Source organism: Lissotriton helveticus, chromosome 6, assembly GCF_964261635.1.
Source record: "Lissotriton helveticus chromosome 6, aLisHel1.1, whole genome shotgun sequence".
Taxonomy (NCBI): domain Eukaryota; kingdom Metazoa; phylum Chordata; class Amphibia; order Caudata; family Salamandridae; genus Lissotriton; species Lissotriton helveticus.
Genome location: NC_136067.1, coordinates 1702650839 through 1702676216, shown reverse-complemented (window position 1 = coordinate 1702676216; position 25378 = coordinate 1702650839). Strand labels below are relative to the sequence as shown.

At 42.0% G+C, this 25378-nt stretch overlaps 1 protein-coding gene across 4 annotated transcripts in view; it reads right to left on the bottom strand.

Moving 5' to 3' along the window:
- Nucleotides 1-25378, bottom strand: part of MACROD2 (mono-ADP ribosylhydrolase 2) — a 1869528-nt gene that overhangs the window by 1814214 nt on the left and 29936 nt on the right. The gene's annotated exons all lie outside the window — the stretch shown is intronic.

The window sequence follows — 25378 nt, the reverse complement described above, 5'->3', positions numbered from 1 at the left end:
GGGAAGGGTGAGCTGGGAGAGGGGAGGGTGAGCTGGGAGAGGGAAGGGTGAGCTGGGAGAGGGAAGGGTGAGCTGGGAGAGGGAAGGGTGAGCTGGGTGAATGAAGGGTGAGCTGGGTGAATGAAGGGTGAGCTGGGTGAATGAAGGATATCTCTCCCCAAACATTCTAACTCACTTTACAAATGGAAGGAATAGACAGAGCGGGCACCCCAGGGTGGTTAGGCAACAGTGGAAAAAACCACAGATCCTCCTTAAAGAGTAAATAATCTTTAGAAACCCTGTGAAATTCGAGGAGGTTACAGAGATTGCGGCGCCAGACCCTGCCAAGCAGAGTCCAAAGCAGGTGAAGAACAGTGTCCTTAAAGCTGAATCTGAATAGCCCGGGCTAAGAAAGGACGGGGGGAGCTAATGACCTTTCAGCCGAATGGCCGCTGCATGCCTTGCGGCAATTATGCGTCACTGTGCTGGCTCTGCCTCCTTTTCCTCTTTTTACCACCCAAAACTCATGGTAAGACTTAAGTGGGAAAAATGAAGCTCAGTTCACGGTAGTAGCAACTCTTTCAGCTCACAGTGCAGTCAAGTCTCCTCACACCACAAGTCAGAAAGTGCCGTTCCAGGGATCGGTCAAGTTGCAAGGGCCAATCAGACCACCTCTTCACAAACCTAATATTGCCCGAAACTTCCCTTCTTCCACGTTCCACAAATAAGAATATTGGCAGTCTAAACAGGTGGAAAATTAAGCACGGTTCATACAAAAGAAACATACAACAGTAGCAGCAATTTGTAAGGTGCGGAGCACAGCCCGCTCACACCAGAACAGCCATTTTCTGCTATAGTGGTATTGAACTGATTTACTGTAACATTGCACAAGGCTATGGGTTAGAGGATACAAAGGTTTTTTCAAAACACAACTTGAAGGAGAAACCATTCCTTTTTCATGAAGCCCTCTCAGTACTCAACCCCTAAGCCTACTTAGTCGCCTCTCCTCAAAAAGATCAATGTTGGGGAATGGCATTTCTGGTCCTCTCAATGGCACCCGGCCCTGCAGTTACTTGGATGCAATGTGATACTGGATCTTGCAACCACAGAGAGTGAAGTTGGGGCTTAAAACCCAGCATGGAGACTCTGCATAATGTTTTATCACAAGTACATTCTCGGTGACCACAAAGCATCCTCAAAAACTGTAATGACTATTGGTCACCAAAGAAAGTGCCAACAATCAGAAGCTGGTGCAGACTACCTCACTATTCAGTTTGTAACACAGTAAAGCCAAGTTAATTTGTACAGAAAACATATAAGGAGGTTGAACTGCTTTTTCACAGGTGACAGAAATCTGCTTATTGCTTAAGGGCTAACAAAATTCTTATGAGATAAAGTTTCACTTGCTATACGTAGATTTCTTTTGTCACAATCAAGTATTCTCTTACTACCAATGAAATTTCCCAAACTGAACGTGAAAACAGGGTAAATTTGCTTCATGTCCTGCATGAATTGACTTTAGGTCACAAAAAACAAAGCACGGTGGGGCCAATGTTTCGTTTCAGTCCACAAAGCGGCCAATGATGGCAATTACACGATTCTTGATAGATAGAATATAAAGTCAGCCTTCGCTGTGCTTCCAATCTGGCCTCGTGCCAGTAGATCTACTCGGGTTTAGACAAAGTGCAATTTGTCACTGGGCCCTCTCTTTCAGTGCAACATATGTGATGACAGGTGGACTAGAGCCGGACTGAGAGAGCAAATCCCCATACAAAAATAATCAAGTGAAAACCCCCTTGAATTTCAGGAACCTTCAGATGAAATGACGAGGACAAGTGGTTCATTTTGACAAGCTATGAGCAGCTTTCTTGAAAGAATTTACTATACTAATAGAAGATGGAGCCACTATAATGCCTGAGGGCAGAGATTATGATGTCTACACCACAGTGGACAATGGTGCGGTCACAGAAATCAATACAAGGTGCCCCATATCTGACATAAATTGGTTAACATGCTAGGAGATTATGCTTAGGGAATTTGAATTCTAGCTGGATCCAAACCTTTCAACAGAGGATGAGGTGGACAAGGCTCAGTTCAGAGATGCAACACAGGTCAGGAGAGCGACTGCCTAGAGAAGAGGCTTCAAATAGCACTGGCAAAGACATCATGAACAGGATGCCCCACACCGTAACTGAAGAGCAAAATAACAGACTCCGGAAATGGACCGAAGTCGTTTCACCTTTATCGTGAACCATTTCTTCATGATTACGTCACGTAGTGTGATGCCTTGCACGATATTATCTTACATGAATGCTTCAGGTAATGTTATGCAGCATATAAATGATATCAGAGATTGACTAAGTCATGATGAATTGAGTACCGACAGTTGAAAGACTAAAATATACGATTTTGTTTAAGTAGAAGAGGAGCAAATAATCTCTGTAAAACGATTACAAAACTATGGAGTTGATATAATAGTGGAGAAACGAGGCGCACCAAACAGTAAGAATAAACATAGTAAAGACAACCATACCAATAGTAAAGGCCGCAAACATTTGAATTGAAAACAAAGAAACAAAAGTGAAAGCAGCAAGCAACAGGAAGACAATGAAGGCTTAACTCTACCCTGCACAGCACAGGAATGAGGTTCAGCTAGTTTTCACGTTCGCAAATTCATAAACCAGAACTGGAGACACTTAATCTGAGCGGACTAGGATATAAGGAGGCACATGAATTCAGAGTGAATTAACAATGTTCGTGCAGACGTGTAGAATAGAAAAGCAAGTTCAATTAATGAATGAACAGAAAAAAGGGAATTCTGACCTGAAAAAAATCAATTATAGCTAGGGATTCTGGTTTTCAGTTGAAACTAATTATAAACTACTAAAGAGAACATTTCCTTTTCAGTAAAACCATAACACAGCACATTTGCGGCATCTTTACTGATATACTAACCTCTGGATTCAAAACAATATAAATGCAGCCTCTACCTCTTAGCAATTTTCTCTGATGGATGTTCCTGCTGTGACCCACTCAGGTCATGGTGAGTCACTCAATAGGATCTTTCCTACTCCATGAAGTCTACTTCCATGCCTTTCTGGGAGCACGGCTTAACCATAAGGCTTCAGCTCACTGTTCACTACATGTAGCTGTATAGTATCTAACAGTTTCGCAGCTGAATTCTGAGCAGGGTCTCTGTAAAGGTAAGTAGAGCTGACTTCGCTAACTGTGTTACTAAGCTTTGCTTTCTGAAAGTTGAGGTATCCAGATCGAGCAAACATTACTGTGCAAACGGACGCCTCCAGAATATATGTTTCATACCCAATACTCCTGTTCTACAGTTTATATGGTGATGGCCTAAAAAAACATGACTTCAGGGACCGTAGCTACTTAGATGGCAGGACAAGGTCCAAATCATAAACAACTCCAGCAATCATGGCACAGAAGAGGCCTCTGGTTTTGCTGAAACCGAGCTGCCTACAGAGCATTTGTTAACACAGAAAATCTAGGAGTTAGTTTATGAGCTGCAGACGTTACATCGGAGAATGCTTTGAGACAACCATAGCTCTGGGTTTCCAAATCTGTGCTGTACCACACCATTTGAGGTAAAACATGTGCATGGACCAGTTCTGAGCCTGTATACTGAAGTAGAATATGTTCAAGATGCAAACCCAGATAAGCAAGTTCAATTTTTATTCCCACTGCCTCATGTCAAAATTAAACTCATAATCCATGATTCTGAACAAGACCTGCAACTTGAGGAAATTACCTGTACAATCTACAGCAATGTATTTAATGTAACTATAGAGCTGCGTTCATTCTTTTCACCCAGACAGAAAATGCACTAGAACAGTGAACACTGGAAGGAGAAAAGTCCCCACACCGCTTTCAAATAAAGTCTCACATGCGTGGTAAAAATCAATTCTTAGTGGTTCCAGTACTGTCTTTTAAATAAGCACAAAATGCCATATGCATTGCTCAATAATGTGAAATAAACTTCATTTGTGGTGTGAACTGCACAGAAATTACTCAAGGCATCCTGGAGGTCATGAAGTTTATTTACTTCTTTGGCGGCTACTTTATAAAGCACAAGAGCTTTTTGCCTCCAAAGACCTTGTAGGTAACAGTATTGTATTGTGATTGCATTTATATAGTGCTTACTACCCCCAATGAGGCCTTGAAGCACTTTTTCAGCAAGTAGCACGCTACTCTGGAACCCAGTCGTGAATTAGTATAGTGAACTATAAAAGTAATTTGAGTGGTGGATATGTTAGTCAGTTATTTGTATTGAGAAGAATAGCGGAGGGATAGAAGAGGAAAAACGTGTGCATTTATATAGTGCTTGCTACCCCATATATGTTGAAGCGCTTTTTGGCAAGTAGCACGCTACTCAGCACAGGCTGTCACTACTGACGTTGGGCAGGAAGAAATAGTCACTGGAACATAAAATACCCTTGGGTCTACGGGTGGCCCCCCCCTAGACGCTACTGGGGAACTTGACAAATTGTACTTAAAGAAGACGTATTCCTAGATGGGGAATAGAGATCGTTTGGAGTGTCTTGAAACAATGTATATGTGAACAGCGGGCAAGGTCTTGGGAGGGAGTCCGGAGGGGGGGTAAGGTGCACTATTAAGAGGTATGCCATCGAATGTTTAGATATGGACAACTGTACTCATCCATGTCATGCAATTTTGCCTACTTTGTAATATATATGTGTTCGTGCTGGAAGGAAATAGGTCGACATCGAAAGTATTAGGGGGGGCAGGGGGAGAGGGGGGGGTTACTAATTAAAGATTGTAGTAATGGGAAGGTGGTTGATACTGATATATCATGCAACTTTGGATCCGCCAGAATGTGTATTGCACTGATGTACCGTACAATAATTCAATAAAGGTTTTTGAAATAAAAAAAAAAGTAGCACGCTACTCCCGAACCCAAACAGGATTAGTGGGAATCAGTATAGGGAAATATGCAATTAATATGATTGGTGGACATGTTCGTCTGTTATTCGGAATGAAAAGAAATAGTGGAGGGACAGAAGAGGGAAGGAGGGAATAGAAAAGGGAAGGGTTTAGATTTTTTTTGTATTTGGAGTTCATAACAGTAGGAGCAGTATTGAGTGAGAAATAGGGTAGTGCATGGGATATGTTGAATTAGAAGAAAAGTAAAAAATATATAGATACATAAGTACATGGAAGGTATATATATATGCATAAGGAAGGTAGTATATGTAGATTAAAGATGCATTTAATAAACTGGCTTTCAGGAGTTGTTCTACTTTTAATTATTTCTTTTTTGTAATTCAATAGTGAATCAATTGTAGATAAATAGCTATGATAAAAAAACTTATTTATGCAGTCACATATACATGTTAAAAACATAGAATAATGTCACTATCAGTAATATATACATTTGTTAAGTGGAACTAACAAATCTATATTTGTTAAAACATAATTATTATATAAAGCAATACACATATATTAGGTACAAATCTATAGTCTAAATAAATGCTTATATACAGAGGGATATGCCGTATATTTCTGTTTGCGTATGGTGGTTATGTTGAGAAGAGCCAATTCTTGGGTAGTGTTCTGAAGATAAGGTGGTTATCCATGGATCTTATGTTGGGGGGTAAAGAGTTCCATAGTTTGGCTGCTTGAACAGAGAAGTATGTGCCACCCATGGTATTTTTCTTGTGCGTTGGGAGTTTGAGGTGAGGTGCCTTTGTTGAATGTGTTTGGTGATTTTATTCCTGATGAAGAGCGGTCCTGATCCATGTATCGATTTGTGGGTAATACAGAGTAGCTTGAACATGGATCTTCTAGCAACCAGTAACCAATGCAGGGCATTCCAGGAAGGGGAGATGTGGTCTTGCGGCTTTATATGTAAGAGTAGCCTGGCAGCAGAGTTCTGAATCCATTGTAGTCTTTTCATAGTCGTTAAAGGGGATCCGTGGAAGAGGCTATAGGGCGTAATCGAGTTTGGACACAAAAAGAGAGATGTAGCCTGGACCTTGAGTGAAAATCCCAGAAGTGGGAAGATTTGTTGCAGAGTTCTTATAGTAACTAAGCTTGCTCTTGCTAGTTTATCCACTTGGGCATTCATTGATAGCTTGGAGTCCATGATCCTTCAGAGGTTTCTTACTTTCTTCGATACTTTAGGCGGTGATCCCAGATCATTCGCCACACATGAGTATTTCCATTTTGAAAGCATTCAATTTGAGATGGGTTCACGTCATCCATTGATCTATGGCTCGGAGATAATTGAAAATTGGTGAGTTTCCAATGTCTTTGGGGCATTCCAGTTGGAGGAGTATTTGCGTATCATCTGCATAGTAATAGCACGCGAGGTGAAATTGATTGATCAGTGATGGTAATTACTTCATGTAGATGTTAAAAAGCATGGGTGAGACGATAGAGCCTTGAGGGACCCCTGCTTTTGTGAAGTTCAGTTTGGACAAGAAAGTGAGGTATGGATGACATTAGTTCTGGTGTGAAGGTAGCATGTGATCCAGTCTAGAGCAGTCCCCTCTATGCCGGCTTCGTAGAGTCTTTGTATCAGAGTGTCATGGTCAACTGTGTGAAAGGCAGCCGAGAGGTCCAAGAGAAGTAGCGCAACAACCCCGTTGCCGTCAACTGTGTTCTACAGGTCATTCCAGGTGGCAACAAGGGCAGATTCTATGCCTCTTCCTGGATGGAATCCCGTTTGGAATTCTGAAAGTATGACATTATCTTGAATGAATTGAGACAGCTGGGCGAATGCTGCTCTCTCCATCAGTTTTCCCAGGAAAGGTCCATTTGTAATCTGTCTGTAGTTGTCGGGTGTTCAGCTGGTCGAGGTTTGTTTTGTTTAGTAATAGGCGTATGTATGATTTAGGGAGTTCTTCTGGAAATGTTCTTGTAGTTAAGGAATTGATGAGGATGTTAGAGGAATTCTGTTGAAGGTTTGCAGCGTACACTGGTCAGAAGAGCTGCCGGCAGGCCTGCTTGCTTTGACCAGGTCCATGAATTCATTGTGTGAAATGTGCTGGAAGGAACGGAGAGGCTGGGTTAGAGTATTCTCGGATTGTTGTTTTAGAAAAGGGTTGGAGCTAGTACTTTCTCTTTGTTTTAAAAATAGGAGTCCAACATGTCTGCTTTGGCTATATAATGATTTGCCAGTTTGTCTGTGAAATCTTGAGTAATGGGCTGAGCTCCTTCTAGGCAAATTGATTAACGAAATTCATTAAAATTTTTATAGAAATCTTTATTTGCACATTAAGCATTTTGAATTCAGTCTGAACAGTACCTTTTCTTAGCTTTTTTGATAGCTGACTTGTATAATCTGTTAAGTTTCTGTAGGCAAAGTGTGTCTTGAATAGTGTTTGTTTTGAGCCAGGCACGTTGAAGCTTTCTAATTGGTTGTTTTATCTCTTTTAACTCTGCATTTCTCCACAGTGCCGGTTTTCTTTCTTTCTATTGTGTCGTTTTTAGTAATATTAGGATATCAAAAGCTTTCTGTTACCACTCATAATTTAACAGAATTTATTGAGTCTAGGTGTGTACTGGATGTTGGATGTCTTTCTAAGTGTTCCAAATTGAGTTTGTCCCATGGTTGATAGGTGGATACTCAAGATGGTTTTAGGTGCGTAGCTTTGTGTTATTTTATGTTGGAAAGCAAGCAATTGGTGGTCAGACCATGTGACTTGAGTCAGTTTGAAAAGTAACTAGTTCTGTATTAGCAAAAATGACATCTAAGATGTATCATGCGATGTGTGTGGGTTTAAGGACGACCTGATGCGGGTTCAGTGTGTCTAAGCCAGTGATGATTGATTTCGGATGAGTCATATGGGGTTTATCACACCAAATGTTGAGGTCACCCAGAATGCATAGGTTGGAGTGTAGTGTTATCAAGTTTGAAATCATGTCTCGAAGTGTGTCTGGGTATGTTGCATTGCTAGGTGGAGGTCTGTAAAGGAGCAGGAAGTTACATGAGGAAGATGGTGTAGGACTACATTTGGTGAAAAGGGCCTCACTACCTTGTATGGAGATGTCGTCCGCTTTGGTGATATGTAATGCTTGCCTGAACACAACAGCTAGGCCACCTCCTCTTTTGCCTATACGATTTTGCGTAATAGTTTGATAGCCTAGAGGAACGGCTTCCTGCAGGCCTGGAGCCATATCACCTCCTACCATGATTCATTTATGAATAGTATGTCAGGTTTTATGTAGATGTATGTTTGCAGTTTTTGACGGAAAGTATTATGAGGCATTGTGCGTGAGAGATTTTGTTGTACTCTTGTGTATGTTATGTTTTGGGGAGTAGTGAAACGAGATGCATTTGTTTTATGATATGGATTTCTTTTTGAGTGGAAGATGTAACGTAAAGGGGGTTGATGTGTTTGTGAGTAGAGTGTATGTTATGTGTAAGAGGGGATGTACTAGAGTTAAGAGTTTGTGTTAAATTTGATTGTTTCAAGAGGTAATATGTGTGGTCAAGTGGAGTGTAAGTGGTGTGCGGTTGTGTTATTGTGGTAGAAAGAAGAGGAGGGTGATGGTCGGAGAAATGATGGATGGCTGAGTATAGGTTTATTAGTGACAAAAAGGGGTCTGTTCGAAGTAATTGGACAGGGAGTGTGTCTGGGTGGGATTTGGTTAAGTATGGTGTGGGATTGGGTTGTGTTAGGGATGAGTGGATTTGTTAGTGGTATAGGATAGAGTTGTGTGCTGTTTGTAGGTGACGGTGCAAATGTGTGCTAGCAGGGATAGAAGTGTTTATAGGTTTCATTTCTGGAGTTTTGTAGTGGGTGCTGAGGCATTGAAATTTATGTACATTAATTCCTCCGCAGACTTCTCCACCAGGACCATGCGGAGTAAGAATATGCTTAGAATGTCATATTTATTAGCCCAGTAATTTCTTGGCATAATGAGACAACGAGCAGGGTGGGTGGCACGATCTTTCAATAACTGAGCACCCCACAATATATCTCGCATGTCCCAAATAGAAAATCTTTAGTCAGTCGTTTTTTTAAACATAGAGGAGCAGGAAGGTGTGTTAAATGCTTACCATTATCACCCTTCATCTGCTGTAATAAAATATTAACAATGTGCATGCAAATCCACATTCATGCTCATCCTAAACATGGGGTGGGTTGGACTGCTAGAGAGAGGAGTTTTAAGTGATGGGAATTGAAACAGGCAGGGAAGTAAGATAAATAATGAAAAGTTACTTGGAAGAGCAAATTCAAGGAAAAGGTACTGATACGGGACATAGGAGCAGAAAAGAAAGATGAAACAATTAGCAATAGAACGAACCAACGAAAAAAATAAAAGCAAACTTCTTTAATAGCACTGGATAAACACCATGATTTATTTTTCAGCACAAAAAAACACTAATAACCACCGATTTTTACAATTTTTGAAAACATTGGAAAAACACTGAAAACCCCCAGAGTTAACAAAAACAAATAGAAACTGAAAATAGGATTGCCTAATAATAGCAATATAGGCACAGAGAAATAACAGACGTAGTAGATGTTTTGATGACATTTGAAGAACAGTATTCTTCCAAAGTTTCTAAACATGATGTATGCTCGACAATGAGGAAATTCAGGGATCAAAAGGATAACCCCATGTTATGTGCAAAATGGAAATGAGCAATAGAATACCCGGAAAAGAAAATAGGAGCTGTTTTAGAGCACTTCCAATGGAGGTCGCACTGGTTAGCGAGTATGATGCTGAGATGGAGTTGACAACTGCCAAAGAACCAACAAGATAATCCATAGAAATGAAATGATTGCTGCAGGCATACATGGAGAACAAAATTAAGCCAGAGTTGCGATGGCTGGCAAACACAGAGGTCAGACATTCAGGTCAATTAATTTTATTAGAGTGGGTGAAGAGATCAGATTGAAATCAGCAATGCAATAACTAGAATTTCTAAGTGAGTTTGTACATTAATCCACAGAGTCAAAAGTAAAAGAAGTGTCAATGAGGGCTGGAATAAACTAATGTTTTTAATGCCACATTGGTTTCATAAAACAAACAGGAGATTTTGAGGGGAGAAGCAGCAGCTGGGAGAAGTGGCAAGAATATCCACACTGGCTGAGAGAAAGCATATTAAGCTTCAATCAAGGTGAAGTGGACAATCTATTTAACAAGGGTGTTTAAATACTACCGCATGATGTCAAGGACATATTGGTTGGGATCAAGAAAACTAGGTTTTCATGTTCTTTTGTCCACCGGACAAGCAGGCCCAAAGCCCTGTAGCAGAAACTATTTGGCTGCCAGTTCACAAAGTTTGGCCATGTGAAAACAATTGTGAGTCACTAAGGCAAGTCAATGTAGATATACGACTTTGTAGGATTCATTAATGCAAAGTCTTTAGTAATAGGGTGTACGAACTTAGGAAATGCAGTGACCTGTAAACTCAGCTTATATTACTGACAAGAGTTTTAATACAAACATACATAGACATGTTTGCAAAATGTAAGAATGTTAGGCAATCTATAATGCTTCTATAATATTTCTTGATTACATGGAAATACATGCAACAAGTATGAAAGTAATATTGGTGTTTGTTCTCAAAATAAATAAGTACACAAAATCAATTGTGACTAAGTATTTTGGCTAAACTATTATGCAACTTTAAATACCATTTTTGTTTTGCATCATTAGGCAAACATGTTTTATGAGTGCAAATATTTTACAAAAGAAATTAAGCATGCAGTAAAACCATGGGGTGGTGAGTAAAGAAATAGACATTTAAATCGCAAAAGCACACCTGCAGGTATATGTCCTTTCATTGGCGCAGAATGGCAATTTTCAGCAATCTACAAGCATTTTCAAAAATAGACCTGGAAATCAAACTCCTAGCAAACTTTTGTGAATTCCATTGTCCCATGAGCAAATAAACATGCAGATATTTCCTCGAACGAAAATTTTCTGAGCAACTGCAAACTCATGTTCAATATGCTCCCTCTTTTCTGACCATTTTCCACTGTGGAAGAAGAATTGGAGGAGCTGGTGAATAACCTTGACCATGGTAGTCTGTAGGTGTGCACAGACTCATAGGGCATTCCAACCCTGGAAATACGCATCGCAGATACTTCCAGTCGTGATATGTACATTTATAAAAAGGAAGTAAAATAAGAGCGTTGATACAATATGAGCCCTAACGTATTCAGCGAGGCTAATATCCAAGCTCTGCTTTAATGAATATGCTGCCATAATTTGTCAACACCTAGCAAAACATATAACGGTCAAGTGTTTTTTTTTTTTACAGGATAAGTAGATTTTAGCGGCATCTATCTCTTGGATAAGTAGACATTTTCTAAAATTCCACACCCCTTCATTTAATTACTTAATACGGAGGCCACAGGGTGCACAAGAATAGAGTAGGTGGAACAGAGGAAGTTGCAACGAAAAAAAAAAAAGTTGCTGAACTGGGGCACAACGACACCAAAAGGAAAGTGAGACGAAGAAGAGATATAAAAATCACAGAATACATCAAAGTAACACAGAAGCAGGATCACATAAGGAGCTAGAGTACAAGTACCAATGATAAGAAAGAGTGCGAGGGGTTTAAAAGGGCCGAATATAGAAGAGCAAAAAGCAAAAATGTATAGAAATAGCTGAATCTATGCATCACAGATTTCCGTCTAAGATTTACATAGCTTTTTTACTGCGTTTCTGCAGATTCCTAAAAGTCATAGGGACAATGCATAGAAATCTATGTCAATAGTAGGTTTCTATAAATAACGCTCTTTCACTAAAACCACTATTGCAGATTGTTTGCAAGGCGGATAATCCAGATCAGTATTTTTGGAAGAGCTGCACAAAAAAACGTTACTTCCTCTTTTCGCCACTAAGAATTAACTTATACCAAGAGCAAAAGCTTAAACCAAGAAGCTACAGCGGACCCTCAATGCCGCACCTCGTGCCAGTTCCTCTGTGTAAAGATGCTGTGCAAACAACCCCTACGCCAGCCGTTGAGTGGCGTCACTGTGCTCCAGATCAAAAGATTATTGTGACAAATGGGGGTACGCAGATTACAAAATCCAACAAGCCAAAAATGTATAGAAAAAGTCACTTTTAAATTAATCGTCTTAAAAAACATTCAATTCAAATCATCAACCAACGCGTTTCGCTCCCACAGGGGGCTTCCTCAGGGTTAGAACAGTAACAATTGACAATGTTCCAGTTAAAGATTATGTTTATTCAATATACAAGAGCTCGTTTTCAGGAGTGCACCAGTCGCCGTACTCCAGACACATGTAGTATTCGCATATAGAGCATATGCGAATACTACAAGTGTCTGGAGTACGGCGACTGGTGCGCTCCTGAAAACGAGCTCTTGTATATTGAATAAACATAATCTGTAACTGGAACATTGTCAATTGTTACTGTTCTAACCCTGAGGAAGCCCCCTGTGGGAGCGAAACGCGTTGGTTGATGATTTGAATTGAATGTTTTTTAAGACAATTAATTTAAAATAAAGAAGTGACTTTTTCTATAAATTTTTGGCTTGTTGGACTTTTTGAGCTGCACACCCCCATTTGTCACAAGAGCAAAAGCTTTTCCATGTCCACCTGTACAACAATAGAAGAACAAGCCTTTCATTACATACTTCGAAGGAGCGTTCACATGTGCCTCCTGCCAGTTCTCATGCACTATCCCACACTCCAGAGCCTCCACTGTGGAGCCAACAGCACCCAGTACCCCACTTGCTCACACTCGCATAAACCAGCCACCAACTCAGACTCACACTGACCAATCACCACGCACACAACACGCCACATTCTCATGCATGCTCCTCAATGTCCACTAGCTCACCAAACACATCACGGAGATATGGGACCAACTGCACAGTCACGATCCAGACCTGCTCTACCTCACAGAAACATGACTAAAACCAACCTCAGCACCGGACTTCACTAAAGCCATTCGTGCCGGCTACAAGATTGCCAGGCAAGACCTCACCACAAGCCTAGAGGTGGAGTTGCACCGTCATCCTGACTCCCCTAAAGCAAAACACAACGGCAAGAACCGATCTGTAGGCCAGTTAGTACACAAAGGAACTCAGGCTGACAAAAATTTCACTTCAAGCAACTGGAGGGTAAATGGAGAACAAGCCAAGACACCAAGTATAAAGGAATATTCTAATCAGTTCTAAGACGCTACTACCAGCACATACTGAACAAATGTGCAGCTAGTGCAGATCACATAGATGCCGGCAGGAGATAACATTATTATAGGTAAGTTGCATATGCCAACTAGAAGTTTAGGCAATTTAGAAATGTGTTAGGGAACCGTGCACATGGTATGGCCTGCACAGGCCTGGTTAGCACAGTCCTAGTGCACAGAGTTAAATATTTTCAAAAACAGCATTAGTGCAAAAAGCAATAAGGGTTATCATGCAAAAAGAGGCATTTTCCTGTAGTAATACAGATCAGGAAAGACTGAACATCTAGGACTCAGGACACCTCTTTATACAATTCTTCAAACAAGTACAACAAAAGCAGAAATGCTAATACAAACAGCAAACCTAAGCCCAATACAGGCTTTCTGCTTTAGTTGCACTGTATTGGCAACAACAAAAACAACTTGCTTGTATACTGCATTTTTTAACACATATTTTGCTCTAAATACGAGGATTTACCCAATGCAATGGGATCTAATTAATCATGGCCTTACAATGACTTTGATGGTTTTTAAAAGTTGCAGAGAGTTTTCAGCCAGAACCTTAACGCTCTGAAGGAGGTCCCCAAAAGCAAATAAGTTTTGACACGTGTTTTTTTCCCCAAATTCAGCAATGTCAAATAAACACTGGTCTATTTCCATCCCTAATGAAAAATAATCTACAATAATTCATGTACTAGGCATCACTTGTTACATATGCTGTGGTAAATTCCACTGTTAGTCCAAAAAAGCTTTACACACCATGGCCATGAAGTATACTGTGTAACCTAATGATGATGAAACACAAATTAGCCCACGACCAAGGAGATCCTGTACAACTGGGAGATTTTCTAAAAGCAATCAAAAGCTCCGTAAGCAATCAATACCTCAGCCAAAAATGTTCTACGACAAACATTCTAATTTCCAGCAATATTGTTTAAATCCTTCTGTACCTCAGTTCAACTCCCGTTGGGATCCAACCAAATGATCCCTGAATGTCCGAGACCTTGCAGTAAACCTTTGATGGACATGAATGTTGCGTGAGCTTTGCTTTCTCTCTCCTGCCTCTTGCTATATTTTCACTGATCCGCAACATGTGGAGATGCGCAAGATCACATGTTTTAGGGTACATTCAGTGCCCTTTGCTATGCTATTTAGGAGATGCCCCTATATAGTGATTTTGTGCTACTCACTATGGAGATCCAAATTACAAAATCACGTTTGCTATGGCAAATTAATTGTCCTAAGCATTACAAGCATGAATTACCTTGTTATCAAAAGGTATGTTGAATCCAGTGACCTTTTTTGAGATACACCAAACCTTAAAGTCTATAGCTAGGCAAGTGATTCCCAATCTTTTTAGAACCACAACCCACTTTTTAGATCAACAAACTTTCACAATCCACTTAACTTTAATGGACATGAGGCGAGCAATTGTTTTTAATGTAACTAAAGAATTGTGTGGTAGCGTACTTTCATTTACAGACAGCACGTTTACAGAACAGCGAATGCATTCCCCTCACTAGCCAACTAGGGTGTTCTTGTCTTCACTGTGCAAAACTTCATTTTGGCTTGCTATGGAAATGTGGGTACTTGTGTCTCTTACAGTAACACTTTGATGCGTCTCTCTATGGAGATGAACATGATCACATTTGCTCTGCTGTGGTGACTTTAGTACTTTCTTTACAGTCTTAGGATTAACCATATCCATTACAACTACTTCAGTGACCCTTGCAATTGATGTGGTAACCAGGCCCCTTGATTACAACATTAATGCGCCAAGCTCACGTTCTCATTGAACCTTCAGTGCCACTTGCTACAGTACAATCAGTCCCCACCACTATGGTGATGTGAAAAGTCATTCCTTCTTCAATGTGGTGATTTCAGTGCTTCTTATAATGAAGGCATGGCTAGTCTCATCTTTGCTATGTCAACTTGTGTGGCCTGTTGTACTACTCATGAAACTACGACAATAAACTAGCAGTTAATTAAGCATTTACTTATTAATTTAGGTTTACATAATGCTTAGACAAGTATAGAGGCCTTCTGGGACATTTTATGCTAGTGAGAATGTTAATTAGTTATCATAGTGTTGTAAAGCATTTATTGTGAATGAGCTTATCCTGCTGAACAAAATATATTTATACTGTGTTACATAATGCACCATAGGTCGCGACACATAAAGGCCAACTACATAACTTCAACTGGAATTCACATGGCCACTGGTTCTGAAATGATTCTAGTTGAGACTGATGATAGTTTATAAGTAGAAATGTCTGACTAGGCCAATGGGAGTAATTTCTAAACTGAACATTTCATGTGGTATAACAGATATTGACGAAAAGCCTTTTAAACTAAAAGCACGACAGAGATGAATGTAAGTGCCATTTGCTGGAAAGAGAGACAGACATAGTTGGCCAGTGCTCTGTACATCAGAAAATGTTATAGCAACTGACGAGTGGGGTGCAGAGCCTAAATCCGAAGTTTTAAAGCACAATGAAGGACTTTATTCTCATCCTTTAGAATGAAAGCAAAGATTGATTATTGGGTTTCTATTTTCATGCACACATGGTAAAGCAAAGTACTTCAGGTTAAAACCAGAACTTGCTAACAGTGTCAGGAGACATTTCCATTTACAGCAACAATTAAAGAATTAAGAGATCTGTTGGATATCTTGCAAGAAGTGTATTGCTCCTATCTCTGAAAACATGCCCAACTACATAGTCAAGCACCACTGAAGTCTGCAAAGAAACAGGTTTTCTATTAATTGGAACTTGAGATATTGTCCACTGACCTAAGCCTCTCTCTAATTAACTGGGTGGTTTAGTTTTCCATATATTCAGTTATATATTTAAGACAGACTGCGTTTGAAACAGTAGGTTAGGTGCAAGTCTATTCATTTTTTTAGTTCTATTAGATGTAAAAATATTTAGGTTTTAATGATTGAATGTTATGTTTTTAAAATCAGCGATTGTTTGTACATAGATGTTTTTAATCTTTTACATGCACAATAAGATTACTTACGTTGATTGTATTTAAAGAGTAAGATTTTAGAAATATTTGGATACAACAGGGACACAATTAAAGACCATATTTACCTCAGGTAATGATATTTGATATGTTACACTGTGTAGATAATACTCCCATATCATGGGTATCACAGTCTATAAGAAGTGAAGTTGCCAGCTTTGATTTAGGTTTTGCTCCTGTTATTTACCATTCAGAGGCCTATATCCTTGTCTACAATAGGAAAAGAGGGACGGCATAGGCCTTAAAAGGGGCTCGCCTTGTACAGGCCATGTCTCCATTGCCATGGTAAATTTAGCCATTCACTCCATCACAGTGTGAAACAAATTGTATTAGACCACACGTGGGTAAAACTGTATGGTAATGTACCTCACGATTTTAGGTATATGTGTGTGGTATGTTTCGGCTTTAAATTGGCTCCTCTTACGTTGGCTGCCTCTGTTCCCTGAACCTAGCTGACATTATTATAAAAGGGCTGGTCTCTAAAGTGACTGATCAAAGGCTACTGCGTGGCAAACATTCGACAGTCAAGTCAAGAGTGCTTTATTCGAGTTATTACTCATAAAAGCATGGTACACACAAATATTTAAAAGTAAATTAAATTTGTCTGTCAAACAGATTGACGCAGCACTATTAAATATACATATAATACATTCAGTTAAAAAGATGTTTCCATTACAACAATTAATAGATGGTTAAAAAAGGAATTAATACAATTGATGAAAAGTTTTTTCAAGATATGGAACGCCGGTAATCCAAGAACAGGAATACAAATACAAGAAGTCAAATATTACAAACAGAGAATAGTTTAACTAACTAGCAGTCTCTGGCTTAAAAAGTAATATCAAATTCATGGGGACCAGTTTTTCAGACAGAGAATAGTTATTTAACTAGCAGTCTCTGTCTGATCGCCCACGCCCAGCCGAGATATTTTGCTGTAGCTATCAAAATCCAAGAGACTGGGCTCGTACATATGATTCGCATAGCTACAGAACTACATGTTGTCCCAAGGTTCCTGCACATAGGTGCTAACCAGACACGTCTTGGCACGTCGTGTACCTTACAAGAAAACAGAAAATGGCCCAGTGACTCCTTCCCTGTCCCACAAGCTGGGCAGATGTTACTACCACCTGAGCCCCATTTAGCAGTCAATGTTCTTATAGGGAGTGCACCAGCTCTCAGTTGAAATAAGAGCTTCCTGTCACCTGGCTTTGAGATGATATCCCAATATGATTCCAAGGCTGGATACATTTTAGCCTCAAGGAAGTACATAGACATGGACCCAGAGCTAGAAGTGTTTAAGATTTTGTTAGCAACATTTTCCCAAAAAATGTTTTTTAAGACAAGCTTGGAGGGAAATGATGCGCCAGCAGGGTCCAGCCATAGAGAACTCAACCCAAGCTCACATAACACAGCTTTCAGAGAATTAAGCCAGCTTATTTTGTGGAAGCCATCAGCCTTGATGACATCCACAAAACCCGCGGCATAATGTGAGAGCTCGGGAGTAGTCCAGAGTCTGCGCCAGTACAAAATCGGGCGTAATCTGGCTAAATCCTTGATTTGTTTTCTGCCGAGATCGTATCGAAGAGGTAACAACGGAGTGCTTTTAGGTGTACCAGTGAGTGCCCGTAGAAATTTGTTTTCTGAGGCTTGCAAAGATTTAAGATTTTCAAAGCCCCACATTTCTGCGCCGTATAGTGCAGACCCAATAGCCTTTGCTTTATAAACCAATAGGGCGGGTTTAACAGGTTTAGTTAGAGACCTCCTGTGCTCTGAATTAATGGCGCCCGCTATTTGCTTATGCCGCAATATAGCAGTATTTAAGTGCTGGCTCCACCTGTTGTTATCAGCGATTTGGATACCCAAATATGTAAATGAGTTGACTAACTCTAAAGGCCGGCCGCTCATCATAATTTTGGGCTTGAAGCTGCGATGCGGCTTAAAAATCATAAGTTTACTTTTAGTGGTATTCACCTCAAGTCCATGTTCCCCACAAAAATTCTCAAAAATCAACAGAGCACGCTGTAGGCCACTAGGGGTTTTTGATAAAATTAGCGTGTCATCCGCAAACATTAGTATGGGGATTTTTAGGCCTGAAAGAGAAGGAGCATCAACTGTCGCAGGTACCAATCGAGAAACTACACCATTTATAAACAATGTAAACAAAGTAGGAGCCATTGAGCACCCTTGTCTGACACCTCGTTCAACACGGAAATCAGCTGTGACCATCCCGTGGCCGCCCCACTGGATTTTAGCAAAGTTAGACTCGTGGAGGCGCAGTATCATTGTTAATAATTCATCTGGTACCCCCAGGCTATGCAAGACATGCCACAGTTTGACCCGTGGAACCAGCTCGAAGGCAGCCTGCAAATCGACGAATGCCGCATACAGGCTGCCCCCCCCTAGGACCACGGTCTTCCACTGTAGCAATTGGAAACGGAACACTTGGTCAATCGTACTGGTTGCCCTTCTGAAACCTGCTTGGAAGGGAGATAAGATGTTATAATCTTCTGCCCATTCGTGGAGCCTATTGACCACCACACGACCCACAACTTTTTGCACGGTGTCAATAAGGCTAATAGGCCTGTAGTTGCAGGGCTGAGCACAATCCCCCTTTTTATACACGGGGATTATCACTGCACCTCTCCATGAATCAGGGACATCAGCTCCCTGAGCAATAGAATTAATAAGCAAGTAAATATATTTGCACCAGCGTTCCCTATCATTTAAAAAGAGATCAGCGGGTACTCCATCTAGACCAGGAGCCCGTCCTCGTTTTACTGCGCAAATAGCGGACATAATCTCTTTGTGAGCAAAAGGACAATCTTCAGAAAACTTCATGGTGAAACTATCATCATCTGTGGCCAGGGTGTTAAGAGTATATTGTGAGCTAAAGAATTTTACTCATGCCTCTTGTGAGACATTGTTGTTTGGGGACTCTTCAGCTCTCTCAGAACCCCATTTTACAATGTTCCAGAATACTCTGGTATCCTTCCTATCGCAGGCCTTTTTCAATTTGCACCAATGTTGCTCATCCCACTCCCTCTTAGCTTTTACAATGCATACTTTATATTCCTTTCTGGCAAGGCAAATAGATACACATACTTTATATTCCTTTCTGGCAAGGCAAATAGATACACAGTCTCTCTTCTTAATTGCTTGTCCGAGGGCGAGTCTTGCCTTCCTACAGTCAGCGTTATACCATCTTGCATCTTTACGAACCAGAGCCCCCTTTCGCTTATTAAGTTTTAAAAAGTGCACCCTGATCTTGGCAAAGAGGGTATCGTGAATTTTAACCACGTCCCCCAAGCCAGAAGAAGAGGCACTAATCAGTTCCATAGCTAAGATTGCTTGGTCAGTTTCGCTGTTGATAGTATCTATAGCCTGTTGATTATTAACTACAGAATCCCATCTTAGTCTGCGCATATTATTCTCAGGGATGATGAGCGGTGGAACGAAGTCATTCATACATGTAGAATTTATCTCTGCAGACCACCATTTATGAGTCACACATAAGGGGTTGTGGTCACTCTCTGGTCTCCCGGTCACCTCCATGTCACAGAGGGTTGGCCACAAAGACAAACTACAGATCACATAATCAATTCTACTTTTATGCCTCCCGTTATCAAAAGTTACTGAGCCATCTTTATCCCTCGCTGTTCTACCATTCATGGCTCTCAGGCCTTTTTCAAGACACATTGCATTAATGGCTATTATGTCTTCAGTCCAGCGAGACACTAGTTTCAATTGTAACTCAGGGATACCCCAAAGAGAGTCCTCTTCAGCTCCAGTGGAGGCCTCTCCCGCAACCAAAGGCTCAAACGTCCGGTTAAGGTCACCTGCTATAACAATATTGTTCTCATGGGAGTGATCATCGAGGATGTTATCCAAGGCTGATAGTACTTCAGATCGGCCACCTTTAGCACTCCTAACATATATGTTATAGATATCAAGTGACCCAAGAGTGTCAGTAGTTATTCTAATCAACTGTATATCGTTATGGTTAATAGCTATGCTTTTAACTGAGAGGTTTAGCGACTGTCGAATCCAGATGGTAAGCCCCCCCATAGGTCTACCTTTCGGACCCTTTACGGCTGGCACAGAGAAATTCAAATATCCTAATATAAAGACAGGTTCACATGCCCAAGTCTCCTGGTATATACAAATATCAAATTGGGTGATAAAACCAAGCCAATCCCCACAGTCGAGTTTAGAGGTCAATCCAGCTAAGTTCCAGGAGATTAGGTTAGCAACCCCAAACACACGTCCCTCTAATGCACCAGGAGGAGGATTCGTTGTACAGGTCTCAGCTTCTACTAAAACAGCCAAGTTATTCATCGATCCGTTATTAAGACAAATATCATTCTGGGCAGGCAAGCTAAATAAGATTTGATCCACACTAGCTATGGGTGCTACAATTTTACCCCTGGAAAGTCAGTCACAGTCATTTAGGTTGGAAAGGGCTGAAAACCTATTTTCTAAATTTAAACCCCACTCTGTCGGCTGCACTTCCCTCCGCCCTTTCATAGGAACTACATTCCACTTTGTCTTTAACATAATCTTATTAGAAACCCTCCCACTACGATAGTAGAAGAAATCTAAAGTGAGCGGAACGATTTCAGTAGATCTTCGCTGTGGGGGTAGAAGGTTGGGCAGAATGTTCGCCAGAACCTCTGGGTCAGAGAAATGTAAAACAACACAGTCACCTTGGAACTTCTTAACACTATTTCCTATCCACTTCACCCTCCTGGCCTTTACTAGTTCTTCGGCCAGCTGGTGCTTACCCCAGGGAGTTATTTTCATATTATTTGTCAACCAATATAAGGCTTTAGACAACAGGGATGAAGTAGATTCTTCCTGCCCAGGGGCCAATAGAGGGACGTTAGCTAAAACCAAAACCAAAGGAGAAGCCTCAACTATCAGCTCCACCGTGCCATCAACAGGTTCTGGAGCAGAAGATACAACAGAAGGGACATCTTTCTCCTGCACACCATCCAATGTAGATACCTGGGGAGCCACCAAATGATCAATTAGAGGGAGAGCCCCACCGCCCGCCAGAATAGAGGAGGCCTTATTAAACTCAACCCTGCTGGAAACTGCATCAGGCACTTTGCCTACTTCAGCTAAGGTGTGGTTCAATATATCCCCTAAACGATTAACCTCTTTAGTGAGCTTCTCTATTCTGCCTATCAGTGGCTTGACAATTCCCTGTATCTTAATGTCTATCAAGTCCAACAAGTTCTTAAATTGTCCACTGGATATAGACATACAGGCGTCGTCTAATGATCCATCTTCCTCCACCAAGATTTTACTAGGAGGGGATGCAATCTTTCTCCGACTTGATCTTAGCCCGCCTCGCTTTGTCTGAGTCTTTCTGGCACCTCTAGTAGTACGTGGTGCAGGCGCAGGAGTGGGAGCTTTGTCCTCGGCTAAGTGTTGGTCAGCCACCTCTTCACTTTCGGTGTCTGACTCTACATAGACTGGCTGAATCATTGTGGTATTGTCAGCGTGGTCACAAACAACAGCGGGAGCACAACAGGAGCTGTGTTGCTCAAGGGATTGAGCCAGGGCTGGTACCGGCGATGTTGGTGTGAATGGATTAGATGATGAACTCAGCCCAAGTGAAGATCTTCTATCGCTGTTAATTTTGGCAACTACCTGGAAAAGGTAGTTGTCCATGGTATTTTTAACGGGGGATGACTTTTTACCAGACATAACACACCGAAGAGCTATGAGCAAAGCCCTCTCGGAAACGTATTGAAACAAAAGAACAACAAAATTCTCAGAGTCACAGGACAAATCAGCCGCTCCAGGACTAATGCAGTGATACTAGGTAACCCCCAGCTATAACAATGGCTCACCTCCTGAGTTCCTGAGTTCGGGCAGAGTAACTGGCCCAGCCCAGTCTCTGACAGTCACGGACTGTCTTAGACTGTCCGGGCTTTGTCCGGGCTTTGTCCCGCGCGACGAAGGACCTGCCGGTGCTTTATGCGCCTCCTGGCGCGCTCGTTAGTGGCGTCGACGCTGACCCCTGAGGCTGCTGGGAGTCGTGGTCCGGCCGGCGGAGCCAAGCCCGGCCGGTCGGTTGCTCACTTCGGTGAACTGGCGGAGCAAAGCCCGGCCGCTGTGCAGGGAGGACGGGAGCCGTGGAAGGAGCAGCAGACGTGAGGAAAACAAAGACAGGAGACTCTGCACCTGCCGGTGCTTTATGCGCCTCCTGGCGCGCTCGTTAGTGGCGTCGTCGCTGACCCCTGAGGCTGCTGGGAGTCGTGGTCCGGCCGGCGGAGCCAAGCCCGGCCGGTCGGTCGCTCACTTCGGTAAACTGGCGGAGCAAAGCCCGGCCGCTGTGCAGGGAGGACGGGAGCCGTGGAAGGAGCAGCAGACGTGAGGAAAACAAAGACAGGAGACTCTGCACCTGCCGGTGCTTTATGCGCCTCCTGGCGCGCTCGTTAGTGGCGTCGTCGCTGACCCCTGAGGCTGCTGGGAGTCGTGGTCCAGCCGGCGGAGCCAAGCCCGGCCGGTTGCTCACTTCGGTGAACTGGCGGAGCTAAGCCCGGCTGCTGTGCAGGGAGGACGGGAGCCGTGGAAGGAGCAGCAGACGTGAGGAAAACAAAGACAGTTAAAAGGAGACAAACTTAAAATTGTTCACGTGCTCGTGTTTTGTTGGCTGCTCTTTGAGAGAGGTTTTACCACACCAATGCCCTAAAATGTGTCAGAAGACACCTGACATAGCTTTTCTGTTACAAAAATTTAGAGGAGCATATCTCAGTGTAGCATGTGTCTGGGTAACTGTATAATAAGCAAGTACCACTGAGGTTCCATGCAGCTTAAACAATCTGAAGAAAATCCACATTGTGAGATTTTGTTGCATGGGAGCAACCTATATCACTTCAGTGTTATTACAAACCAGTCCCAGAGGCAGTCAGAGAACGAGACTTGCAGTATACCTTGAGAAAGGTAACTCACTCGCTATGTGATCTTGGGATCTGCATCCCCGCAGTCCCATTTATCAGTTTCTTCCCAGTCAAGGTTTACAAGTGCACTGCCAAGACAAATGCCACAAGGACTGCGATATCAAGTCGCTCCTCATGGTCGATCTAGTAGGCAGATTTCAACTGATTCACAATCGCGGGGAGGTGCTTGTAGTGTCATCCAAAGTACTTCCAGCATGCCACAAACCAAATGACACAGATTGCTCTTGAAGCATTTATTTGTACACCACCACCATAAAAAGTGCACCAACTCGTTACAGACCAACCCAAAGTTGGTCACGAGGAGCTCACTTACAGAGGCAAGCAGGCACGTTGAATAACATCTCAGACTGGGGTATACAATTAGCCTATAGGGGTGCTGGCTACTTTTTTACTGTCAGCACGACAGCATTCATGACTATATGTGTATTTTATGTCCATCATGTCTATGTTTGAAGGAATTTAATATGTGCAGGCCAAGCTATAAAATAGACTCACTTTCTCTATTCAATACACTGCTATTTTTGATAAAACTGTATTATACAAGACTTGTGTTGTCACATGTCCACATTCTACATTGTCTGGAGCATCCACAGGGCTCCGGAGTTCTTTGAAGCTACGAGACTATTATTTTAGACACGATACCTAGAGGAGTGAAGGGTGAGTGGGCAGCTTGTATATACTTTGTTTTCACTTTCATTGTTCTGTATGGTGTAGGTTGGGCACGTCAATCAGAACTGGTAATGGCATGGGAAGAATTCATTCTGGACTTCTATATAGCCAGGGTTGTGATTCTGCTAACAAACTAATCCTGTGGTGACACACAATATCATGTCGTACAAATCTTGCACTCAAATTTGCTAGATTCTGAAGTCCGCACCGAAAAAGCTGTAGAAGGGCCATACAAAACCTGTGGATGTTCGAACCCTAGGCCAATATTACATGACAACATGATTCAGTTTGATATGACATGGCTGCAAGACAGCCATCGATAGCTATGGGCTATGGCTGTACCTCATGCCAGAATAGCCACCTCCTAGTTGTTATGAACATGTGGACCGTCATGTCTCTTTGGTATACCGACTGTAATGCCTCGTGCTCTGGGGAGTAGCAGAACCCCGTGTGCTATTCTGTGATGAGTGTAATCACTACAGACACAGTTACAGTCTTCAGTGACCTTCACACAGGGATGTGAGTAACCAAGTCACGTTTGCTAATATAGGATAAGGACCCCATCGAGAGAGAAATATGAATGACTGTCTATTTATTTGGGAGTTTAGTAAGGGGCTGCATGTGCTCTTTCCATTACTAGAGCGGACAGACCGGGGAAAAAGTTATGTGAAGTACTTAAGAAAAGGGCACTGTAGGGGGGAAGAGGCGTAGTGCTTTGGTGCACTTAGGGGCAGATTTATGAAGGCCTTGCGCCGCCGGTGCGTCACTTTTTCGCATGTTAAAAATGACGCACCGGCGGCGCAAGGCCTTCATAAAACTGCCCCAAAGTGTCTTTAGCCGATAGTGACATGGTGAATACATGTTTTCCGGCATGACAACATCGGTGACCAACTCCATTGTGATACTGGTAGCTTTGCCTATTGCACCGTGGAAGTTATGAGTCTTTCATGTTGGATATTTGTATGATCAGGTCTTCTCTGTCACGCCAGTTCCAGAAAGGTATGGATGACAGTGTCTCTAGGGATGCTAACTTTAGTAACACTCAGAGCAATGCGAAGGATCACATTTTTTTTGCCATGTGAACTCAAGAGCTCCGAAGTAAGGGATTTACGTACACTGAGATTTAGTAACTTTAATGCCTCTCCTCGTGTGAGAAGCGATTGTCACTGTGGTGGATCAAGCATTTCCCACTTCACAGACCATGGTGGACAAATGCGCAATGACGTATAGGAAGCCTAACACTTAGCTGTGGATTACCGTGTGTTTTGTAATAGTGACTTAGGAGCCCTCGCAACGGAGACACGGAAGTGTTATTCCTCACTTCACTGTAAAAAAAAAAAATACAACAAAAAAAATCCCACTTCGGACAAGTCGATCTGATTCGGTGACTGGGAAGCAACAAGAGTGCAGGTGCACAGTTCACTCCTCTGACAATGGCGCGAGAGGTTACGGTGAACATGACCTGGGCACGGCTTGACAAGCTGCACTCTCAGACACGTATGGCATGCAATGAGGGTGAGGAGGGCAATGAACCCGGGCACAAACCAAGCAGCGTGCGTGAGCATGAGAGG